The 11,282-nt window shown below is 42.3% G+C and overlaps 1 pseudogene; it reads left to right on the top strand.

The window, feature by feature from the left end:
• Positions 1-11,282, top strand: part of LOC112074952 (uncharacterized) — a 56,849-nt pseudogene that overhangs the window by 37,062 nt on the left and 8,505 nt on the right.

Raw genomic sequence — 11,282 nt, 5'->3', positions numbered from 1 at the left:
TGACTGATTTCCTAATACAGAACTGTTTTTCAGTTAAAATCTTTTCAAATATGTTGTTATATTTTTGTTTAGGTATGTCCGTTGCATAAAGGGATCTTAACTGGGCGGCAGGTAGTCTTGCGGTTCAGAGCATTGGGGGCAAGGAAACCGAAAAGTCGCTGGAATCAAGCCGCAAAGTCAAGAAATCTGCAGTTCTACCCTTGAGCAAGGCATTCAACAGCACCTGCTGCCTGGGCGCAAATTACTTCGATAAAGCAGCCCCCACCCCCCCCCATCCCCCCCATGTCATCTCTGAACACATTTCGGTTGAATGCTTCAGCTGTGCAAATGACTCAGTTATGCCCCCTTGACTGTGTTCTGTTTGTAGTTGTGGTTTGGTAGGTGTGTGCTGGCGTTCGCCAAGGGGCTGAACCAGCTCTATTCTCTATACGAGACAAGGCCTCTGACGAAAGGGCAAGTGTAAAGGCATCCGCTGTGTCGAGCAGAAAACGCTTTCTCCACGTGAGTTTGATGCCGCGTGTGCACTTGTGTGTGGTAGAATTGTTAAAAATATAATTATAATCTCTCTCCTCCTCCCTCCGTCTGTCTTCTTTCCCTTCCTCCTCCTCCCTCCCTCCTCCCCTCCCTCCCTCCCTCTCCCTCCTTCCCCTCCCTGCCCCTCCCTCCCTCCCTCCCTCCTCTCCTCCTCCCTCCTCCTCCCTCCCTCCCTCCACTCTTCCCTTCCCTCCCTCCTCCCTCCAGTCCTTCCCATCCCCCTCCCTCCCTCCCTCCATCTCTTCGACTCCGCTCTCTCACTCCGTCCCCCTTCCTCCCTCCTCCTCTCATTCTCCCTCCTCCTCTCTTCCCCCGTCCCGTCCCTCCTCCCTCCTGGGTCCCCCACCCTCCCATCCCTCCTCCACTTCTCTTCCTCTTTCCCGCCCTCCGCCCCTTCCTCTAGGTTGTGTTAAGGACGCTCCAGTCTTCTGTTCTGAGTCGTTATCTTCTGGGTCTTGAATGCAGTCTGTACGGCACTTGAACGTAGATGCTGACGCATGCAGTTTACAGAGTTTGTTAGGGCGACCATTTCTGGAACCTCAAATATAATCACTTCTCTGGTGGTTTCTAACTAAACTGCTGATCGATGCGCATGATGAACAATTCCAGTCAACACATTGCGTGAGTACACTATATGTACTCATAGCATATAATTACTACCTTAATAAGCAGCTGGTACTCATGGTGTTCGCACTACTAAATACTACACTACGACACTACTGTTCCCTCCAACTGCCTACTAATACTACTACATCAGAAAATCTATATATCACTTATACTACTCCATACTATACTATACTACTAATACTATGCTACACACTATTATGTATGCGACTAGACCTAACTTACGTAAATACACGCAGCTCCGATTACCTGGATGACGTATAGCCAGAGCAGGCTACTACCTACATATATGTAGCATCATATACGTACTACTATATCTAATACTGTGTTACAAACTGATACATGGCCAGGAACCGCTAGTAACGGTAGACTATAGGTCTCTACCGGCTGTGGCTACACTGTTATATCTTCAGCCACTATAGTCCTCCGGTGTGCGCGTGGAGGATAGCTATACTATCACCGCCAGTAATACTACTAATTGTACTACCCTTCACTTACTACTATACTACCACTGCATACTACCGCGGCTGTGGGCTAACTCCATGGTACACCACTATAATAACATACGACTGATAAATATCGCCCCTATATTGGTATTGGAGCGAGCGAGCGGAACCTTTCTCAAGAGAAAGGGAAGCGAGCTTATCATCGGTCGGGCTGTGGCAACAAAGGCTGTCTCAGACGTCAGATCACGGGGGCAACGTTAAGTCGATGCATTGTGAGTCTCGCTGCTGGCAGTAACGAATGGCGCTGTAAGACAGGGGCCCACCTGACGTAGAACATCGATCAGTGCACTTATACTATTATAGCTACCCTTAACCTACTAACTATAGAGTGCTACCTACTATACTACGGGTGCTGTGCTACACTGTACACCACTGAATAGAAATACTATAATATATCGCCCCTATAAGACTATATTGTAATACTACGTTTATCACTACGTAGGAGACTATACTGACCACTAACTGGCCTGTACTATCGCTATACTGTCCTCTATACGCTACCGACTAGTAAGGGCTACCGCGTCTATATAACCGGACCACTAATACTACACTTATAACTACAATGTATGACGAATGTACCGTATAAGCCGCACTGACACTATCCACTGTACTGCATTGTCGATATTAATAAACCACGCTATTGAGCAGATTGGCCGACACGCAATTGACACACCTGTGAACTCAGCCTGGAACGATAGCCGACGCACGACCATCACTACTTGAAATATCCACCATGATATCTGCCGACATAACATTAGCAACTGAGGTCGACTAATACCAGACCACCTATACTTGCTATTGCGATCTACTCACGTATGTCTACAGATGCTATAGATTATACTACTGACTATCCGTATAATATATATATGGCCATGGATACACTACTATACTACAACAATACACTACTAACTACTGTACTGTGTATCCTGACCAACTACTAACCGCCCATGGTCCTATACTGCTATAGTTCAAGACATGGCGCTAGCACCTACCTACCGTGGAATAACACACCACTATAAGAGCAAGCCACCTCTATGTCGCTGCTAATAGCACTACCTGCTATAACCCTGCCGTATACCTAAACAATAAACTAATACCGTAACTAGACTACTGCTTAGTACGCCACTGATGTATCTGCTATATCTGATGGTATAACGCTACAATATATACCGGGCACTATAGCTAGCTTAGTACGCCATGGTGTAAACTGTTATACTCTGCTATATCCTGCTGGTATAATGCTCAAATATACTACCGCTACTCATAAGTCTGCAACACTACTTTCTACTACTACTACATACTACTCATAACTTCACTACTATACTCTACAAACAATACACTACCTACTACTGCTTACTACAACTATTTGTTGATATGTGAGGTTCCCAGGCACTAGTGCGTTGTTGGGACCCTACGCCAATGATAACTGCTATAAGAGGCATCGCATGGAAGAACAGCGAGTCTTGGCGCTGTTTTTACTACCTACATACCATGGAAGGAAAACCACTCCACCACTAGTAGTCTGCTACTACCACCATCGCTACTGGAATAACCCACATATACTACCGCAGCTACTATACTACTAGTACGCCGAACTTGGGTGGTACTTGCTACACGCATACTGCTATACTACTGCCACTATAAACTACTACTATACTACTGCTATAGCCTGCTGGTATAACCTAAAATATACTACTACCTACTCTACTACATATGTTGTGGATATAGTATTATACACCGCTCTACTGCTGGTATAACGACTAAGCAAATATACTACCAGCTAACCATACTGCTGCTAAGCACTGGTGTACGCTATACTAACTGCTATACACTGCCATTATAACTACTTACTTATACGTTGATCTACTGCTAACTATGGTTAATGCTATAGGCTTCTGAAAATGTGATAATCTAACAGGCTATACTACCACTATACTACCCCTGTACTATACCACCACTATACTACCACTATACTACCAATATGCAAATGTACTATACCGCCACTACACTACCACTATACTGCCATTGTGATACTATACTATACCACCACCATACTACTACTATACCACCACCATACTACTAATATACCACCACTATACTRCCACTATACCACACTATACAACCACTATACTGCCATTATACTACCACTATGCTACAATGCTATAATATACTACTACTATAATAATATTATAATGCCACTATACTACTACTATACTACAACAATACTACTACTACTAACTGCTACTACAACTACTACCCCCGCCATTGCTACTTGCTATAACTTACTACCAAACTACTGAATACAACCACTAACACCACTATAGTACTGCTATACTAACTGCTATACTGCGGTATTACTAACAATAAACTACCGCTACTATACGCTAGTACGCCACTGATGTACTGCTATAACTGATGGTATACTACAAAATATACACCGCTACTATACTGCTAGTAGCGCACTGGTGTACTGTTTACTACTGCTATACTGCTGGTATATAAACTACTACCGAAATATGCATCGGCTACTCTACTGCAACATACACTACTATACTCTAACTATACACACACTACACTACTATATCTACTAACTACTCCTGATATCCTATCTACCATAACTAAACACGCATATACTGCTACATACTCCATAGTACTGAAACTATACACAGTACTGTATACTACCATGCTACTGGAAATACCACAACTATACTACCGCTATATATACTAGTACCACCACTGGTGTACTTGCTATACCTTAATGCTTACTACTGCCACTATACTCTTACTATACACTGCTATACTGCTGTTATTCTACAAATATACTTACTACCATTATACTACTACTATGTTTGTCGGATTATAAAGTATTATACAACTGCTATACCTGCTGGTATTACTACAAATATCTACCTTATAACTCTGGTACGCGCCACTGGGTTTACCTGCTATACTACTATGCTATACTACTGTGCCCTATAACTATACTATACTGTTGATGTACGCTTAATGGTTATGCTATACTATGTGCTATACTAAGTATAATACCAATATACTACTACCACTACTACACTACTACCTATGTTGGCTGATATGTATTATACAACTACTATACTGCTGATGTACTGCTACCTGGTTATGCTATATAATGCTATACTAAGGTATAATACCAATATAAAACTTTACTACCACTACTACACTACTACTATGTTGCTGATATAGTACTATACTACTACTATACTCCAATGTATGTTCCGCCTTGTCTCTTGCTCATGCAGTTGGTAGTTTGTTAATCTTCGTTGTAAAACATAAATTTGGCAATTTTAGTTGTTTCAGCTCATTTTCCGAAGTCAAATCAACAAARAAAATTGACATTTTTCAAAACAGTGTGTTAACCTTCTGCCTTAAAACCTTCTGCCTTGAAATAACACATATATTTTTTTTAAGTGTTCTCTCTCCTGAGTGAAAACCCTGATGAAGGCTAGGCTGAAGACCAAAAACATGTTGGTTTTACTTTTAACAATAAAAAAAAAGCATGTTTATCAATGTCCACTGYCATCCAAGAGTTTCTGAACTTCCTCTTCACTTCAACCTATACAGGACCATGCAGACATTGAGTGGAAGTTTGCAAGGACCAAGCTGTGGATGAGTTACTTTGAAGAGGGGGGTACTCTACCTTCTCCCTTCAATATCGTACCCAGCCCCAAGGCAGTGTGGTACCTGGTGTGTTGGACCAATAGACATGTCTGTAAGAGGACCCACTCCAAACCAACTGATACCTTCGGCACTCTGGGGGTGAGTGATGACAGATATACTCACACAGTCAGGAGGCAGGCACCCTGGGGGTGAGGGATGACAGATATACTCACACAGACAGGAGGTAGGCACCCTGGGGGTGAGTGATGACAGATATACTCACACAGTCAGGAGGCAGGCACCCTGTGAGTGAGTGATGACAGATATACTCACACAGACAGGAGGCAGGCACCCTGGGAGTGAGTGATGACAGATATACTCACACAGACAGGAGGCAGGCACCCTGGGAGTGGATAGGTGACACATACACACACACACACACATACTCACGCACACATACACGTACACACACACACACCYTTGATAAAGGTGAGCAATAATGACTGTTTAAAATACATATTTCAAATAGTGAGCTACAGTTACAGCTAAAGTTTTGAGCTTATGCCGTGACCGTTAGAGATAGATGGTGGCATATTGTGGTAAAGTGCGTCATTCTGGCAAAAATAACGTGCCGTAGAATTCTGCAGCACCCCGCGAGCTGTGCTGCAGTACGCCACATCTTTTAATGGAAGAACCACTGTATATTGCTSCAATAAAATKWGAAATRAAAGYATTAGTTGGYTTGGGGATTCAAACTAGCGACTTTTCAGTTACTGGCCCAACGCGCTTAACCACGAGGTTACCTGCTGCCCACTATAGGATGACAACTCCCCCATCTACATGGCACGTGTTGTCCACTGAATGGTTTGATTGAGCTTGACAATCGATGTCAAACATATGCCACGGCCGTCCACTCACAGTCTTCAACCATTGCTACTTATTGGAAAGATTCTTGAAGCCGTATCTGAGACAGGTTTTTCCACATATCAACAAAACACCAAGTGATGGAATTTCTCGAGGATAGATACGGTGTCACTTCACAGTAGTAGTTCAGACACTGTGTAAATCTTATACCAAGCGCTGCGTGAAGCTGTTTCACACTGGAGGCCTTTATTATAGTACATCTTTATGTGGTGTTTCATTTATTTGCTAGGTACAAAATAATGCATCGTCTCCTTAAGGATTCGAAGCGAGGCGCCGCTCTTCCATCAAACATACAGGAGCCAGACACCCTGAGAGAGAGAGTAGTGAACAAGGTTTATTATATTAACTAAAACCAAACTAATCATAAAAAAAAAAGTGAAAAAATGAATACTTTATTTAGTAAACTGAAAAAAAATCATGATGACCGTTTGGAAAAACTATAACTATTAATGAAACTTAATCTTTGTGTCCAAAGTATGAAAATCTCAAATGAACTAGAACGCAGGGTTAGCAAGCTTACAGTCTGTAGCTCGCGGTAACCGCTAATTAGCATAACAAATGTAGAAGAGCGTCAGAACACATGAATTGTAAGATATGAATTCACTTTCCTGAAGGACGAACACGAGAATGCTAACTAAAAAGTAATCACGGGAGATGATGGATCACGGCTTGTGTACTTTCTCTAGTTACTTCCTTCTCCTTACAGTTAGAGATCGCCCACAATGCTCTGGCTCACATCACCGGTGGGCGTGAGCTACAGATACTCAATATGATGAACTAATAGTTTCTCTAATGTCTTTCGTAGCCAGATTACTTAATGTACGTAAGTATTCAGACCCTTCGCTATGAAACTCGAAATTGAGCTTCAGGTGCATCCTGTTTCCATTAATCATCCTTTAAGATGTTTTCTACAACTTTGATTGGGTCGTCCATCTGTGTGTTAAATTCAATGTTGATTGGACATTTTTGGAAGGCACATCACCTGTATTATATAAGGTTCCAACGAGTTGAACGCTTTGCATATCAGGGAAAAAGCCAAGCCATTAGGTTTGAAGGATTTTTCACAAGAGCTCCGAGAACAGGACTTGTGTCGAGGCACCGATAGGGAAAGGTAGCCAAAACATTGTATAAGCAGGTTAGAAGGTCTCACAAGAACACAGTGGGCCGCCAGTCAATTCTATATGTAAATGGGAAGAAGTTGTGGAACCCCAAAAGACTCCTTCGTAGAGCTGGCCGCTCGGCCAGATGAGCAATCGGGGAGGAGAGGGCATTGGTCGGGAGACTCAGACATGAGAAACAATATCTTGGTCTGATGAAACCAAGATTGAAACTTTTGGCAAGAATGCCAAGCTAGGAAACCTGGCACGCATTCCCTAAGGTGAAGCATGGTGGGTGGAGCATCATGGCTGTTGGGGATGTTTTGCATAGCGGCAGGGACTGGGAGACTAGCCGAACCTGCTCAGGCGCTCAGGCACCTCAGACTGGGGTGAAGGTGCATCTTTCAACAGGAATGCACTAAGCACACAGCCAAGACAACGAGGGTGGACTTCGGGGACAAGTCTCTTGAATGGTCCTTGAGTGGCCCAGCCAGAGCCCGGACTTGAACACCGAATCGAACATCTCTGGAGAGGACGCTGAATAGCTGTGCAGCGACCTCCCATTTCAACTGACAGAGTCATTGGAGAAGGATCTGAGAGAAGATGGGAGGAAACTCCCCGAAATATCAGGGTAGTAGGCCCAGCTTGTAGCCGACCTACTCCAAGAAGACTCGCAGGTTGTAATCGCGCCAAATGTGCTTCAACAAAGTATTGGAGTATAAGGGTGTGGAAGACCTTTATGTAAAATGTTGAGTGTGAAAACTTATGTAAATGTGATATTTCAGTTTAGTTTGCAAAAATTTCTCAAAACCTGTTTTTGGTTTGTCATTATGGGGTATTGTGTGTAGATTGATGAGCAAAAAAATAAGTATTTAATCCATTTTRGAATAAGGCTGTAACATAACAAAATGTGGAAAAAGTCAATGGGTCTGAATACTTTCCCGAATGCACTGTATCCACTGTTAAAAAAAATCACATCAAGTTGGTTCCTGTTTCAGTCTTTRGTCATCCTAGTGATTGGTTGACAGTAGAGCCTCCCACAATTCAAGCGATGGCTGCAGGATGAAGTTGGTGAATAGCAACTGCAGAAACTTCATGACCTCAAAACTTCATGACCTTTGATCACATGATTTTTTGTTCATGCAGTCGACATGTAGGCACACGTCTGACAATTTTTATCCCCAGAATGCAACACACTTTGAAASGTGGTGACCAACGATAGACACTGACTTCACAAAAGTGATCCGCAATTCTTTGCTCTCACACAGTCACACAGAGCATGTGCACGGACACGCTTCACGCTACTACATCGTCTACGGAACCAAAACAGGGGAGGCGTTTTGCCCTGCGCTTCAACCCATCACCTTATGCATTACTAACTCACAAAGGTGGTCTTCATTGTATCCCTAACACTGAAAATAAATCATATTAAAAAGCAATAAAAAAATGGTTTTATGAAGATAAAAAATACTAGTAAAGTGGATCTGAAAACGTTATTTATTTATTTAACAAATATATTTAAATTTTACATTTTATTGTATTTTTTTATCTAAATTTTTTTTTTAACTAATAGAAATACAAATGAATATAAAAACACAAAACTRTAATTGWYTTGGTGGTGACCCATCCATCCATCCATACCGTACAKACATGAGRGAGGGAGGRRCMTAGCCTCAAACACACACATGCATRGACACACATGAATGTAATGACAGTRCGAACAGTACGACACTGTTCGGTCCTCATTGACTTGCTGTAATAATTCAGACACTTCTACAAACACACACAGCTGGTGACCATTATGTTACTCTTCACAACATTTATTCTCTACAGGCTCCGTACTGAGAGCCAGATAATTAATCATATCTCTCTCTCTCTCTCTCTCTCTCTCTCTCTCCGACGAGAAAAACAATATTTCTTTTAATAAATAAAAACGATCTGTTTTCCCATGTAGTATGAATAAGTAATTCAATTGCATTTCCATTAGGCTTAATAAGCAAGTAATGCCAAAATCTCAATGTTTCATCCATATTTTTATTAATTAATATTCTTTTGATACGTTAAGGGTCTTAAAATTGAAAATCAAGAAGCTCTAGAATAATCCTTGGTAAACCACTTTTAAAAACAATTCACATGTTATTCGTGTGTGTGTGTGTGGTGTGTGTGTGTGTGTGATTGTGTGCGTGTGTATATGGTGTGTGTGTGGTGTGTGTGTGTGAGTGTGTGTGTATGTTGTGTGTGTAGTGTGTGTGGTGTGTGTTGTGTGTGTGGTGTGTGGTGTGTGTGTGTGGTGTGGGTGTGTGTAACATGGTTTAGTCGTCGTGTTGTGTGTGTGTGGCTAGTGATGTAGGTGTTGTCTGGTTTGTCGCTGATGGTCGTGAATGATCTGATGTGTGTGTGTCGTCTGTGTGTGTGTGTGTGTGTGGTGTGTGTGGTGTTGTGTGTGTGTTGATGTGTGTGTGTGTGTGTGGTGTGTGTGTGTGTGTTGTGGTGTGTGTGTGGGTGGTGTTCGTGTAGTGAACTCATCGTTACCCCTTTACTACATGAGATAGCAGGACCGCCACTATCAGCAACAAAAGACACAATGCGCAGATCAAAGGATCAAGTATCTGCAAAGCGAAAGACTATATTTCGGAGATAGCTGTCAATGGATGAAATCCAACTTCTTAAAATGAACCATTGTGACTGAGGTCGCTGTAGTTGATGAGCTTGTGGCTTGTATTGAGTGTGTGTGCTTGTATGATGTGTGTGTCGTGCACTTGTATGTGAGTTGTGTGTGCTTTGTATGAGTGTGTGGTGTGCTTGTATGAATGGTGTGTTGCTGTTTGGTTACTGAACTGTGACTGGGCTTGTGTGTAGACGTGTTTTGCTTACAGATGTAGTGGATGTTGTGTGCTTGTATGATGTGTGTGCGTGTAAAAATACGAAGTGTGTGTGTGTGTGTGTGTAATATGAGTGTGTGTGTGGTGGTTGTGTGTGTGTTGTGTGTCTAAACAGAGACATCACCGGGTACTGAGTCGGTTTCTCCTGCATCCAGGTTCTCTAGCTGCTCTCGGTCTAATAAAGAGGCAGAGAAGAGAGAGAGAGAGAGAGAGGAGAGAGAGAGAGACGAGAGGAGAGAGGAGAGAAGAGAGAGAGAGAGAGGAGAGTATGATTAATTATCTGGGCTCTCATACGCGGGGAGCGCTGTACGAATACAATGTTAGTGAAGAGTAACATAATGGAGTCAACCAGCTGTGTGTGTGTTGTAGAAGTGTCACAGAATTTTAGCAGCAAGTCAATGAGGACCGAACAGGTGTCGTACCTGTTCGTACTGTCATATGAACAGATTCAACATGTGTGTCCGCACATGTCCATGTGTGTGTTTGAGGCTAGGCCACTCTGCAATCTCGGCTATCCGTCGAATAGACGTATGTGACGGTAGTGGAATGATGATGCGATAGGGACTCACCCCCCCCAGAAATCAAATTTACAAGTTTAATGTGTTTTTAATAATTCATGTTGTATTTCTATTGAGTTAATCAAAAAACAAGAAATGTATGTAGGAGAGTAAAAAAAAAATATCACACTAACAATCTGGATGAAAGAATTATAAATTAGTACTTTGCTTAAAATAAGATAATGAAACGTTTTTCAGATCCCACCTTTACTAGTCATTGATTTTTTATCTTGCATAAAACTATTTTTTAATTCTCGGCTTTCTTATAATATGATGTTAATCTTTTCAGTCGGTTAGGGGATACAGAATAGTAAGACACCTTGTGAGTTAGTAATGGCGATAAGGTGAATGGGAGTTTTGAAGCGCAGAGGCAACGAACGCGCATTACCGCCGGCTAATTTTGGGTTCCGGTAAGACGTCGAATGGTATAGTAGACGTGAAAGCAGTTGGTCACGTGCACAGTGGCCTCTGCTGTGACTAGGTGCTGTGAGAGCCCAAGAATTGCGGATCAAAGACTTTTGTGAA

This window comes from Salvelinus sp. IW2-2015, unplaced genomic scaffold, assembly GCF_002910315.2.
Source record: "Salvelinus sp. IW2-2015 unplaced genomic scaffold, ASM291031v2 Un_scaffold2900, whole genome shotgun sequence".
In the NCBI taxonomy this organism is placed as follows: Eukaryota; Metazoa; Chordata; class Actinopteri; order Salmoniformes; family Salmonidae; genus Salvelinus; species Salvelinus sp. IW2-2015.
This window is presented reverse-complemented; position numbering and strand designations above follow the sequence as displayed.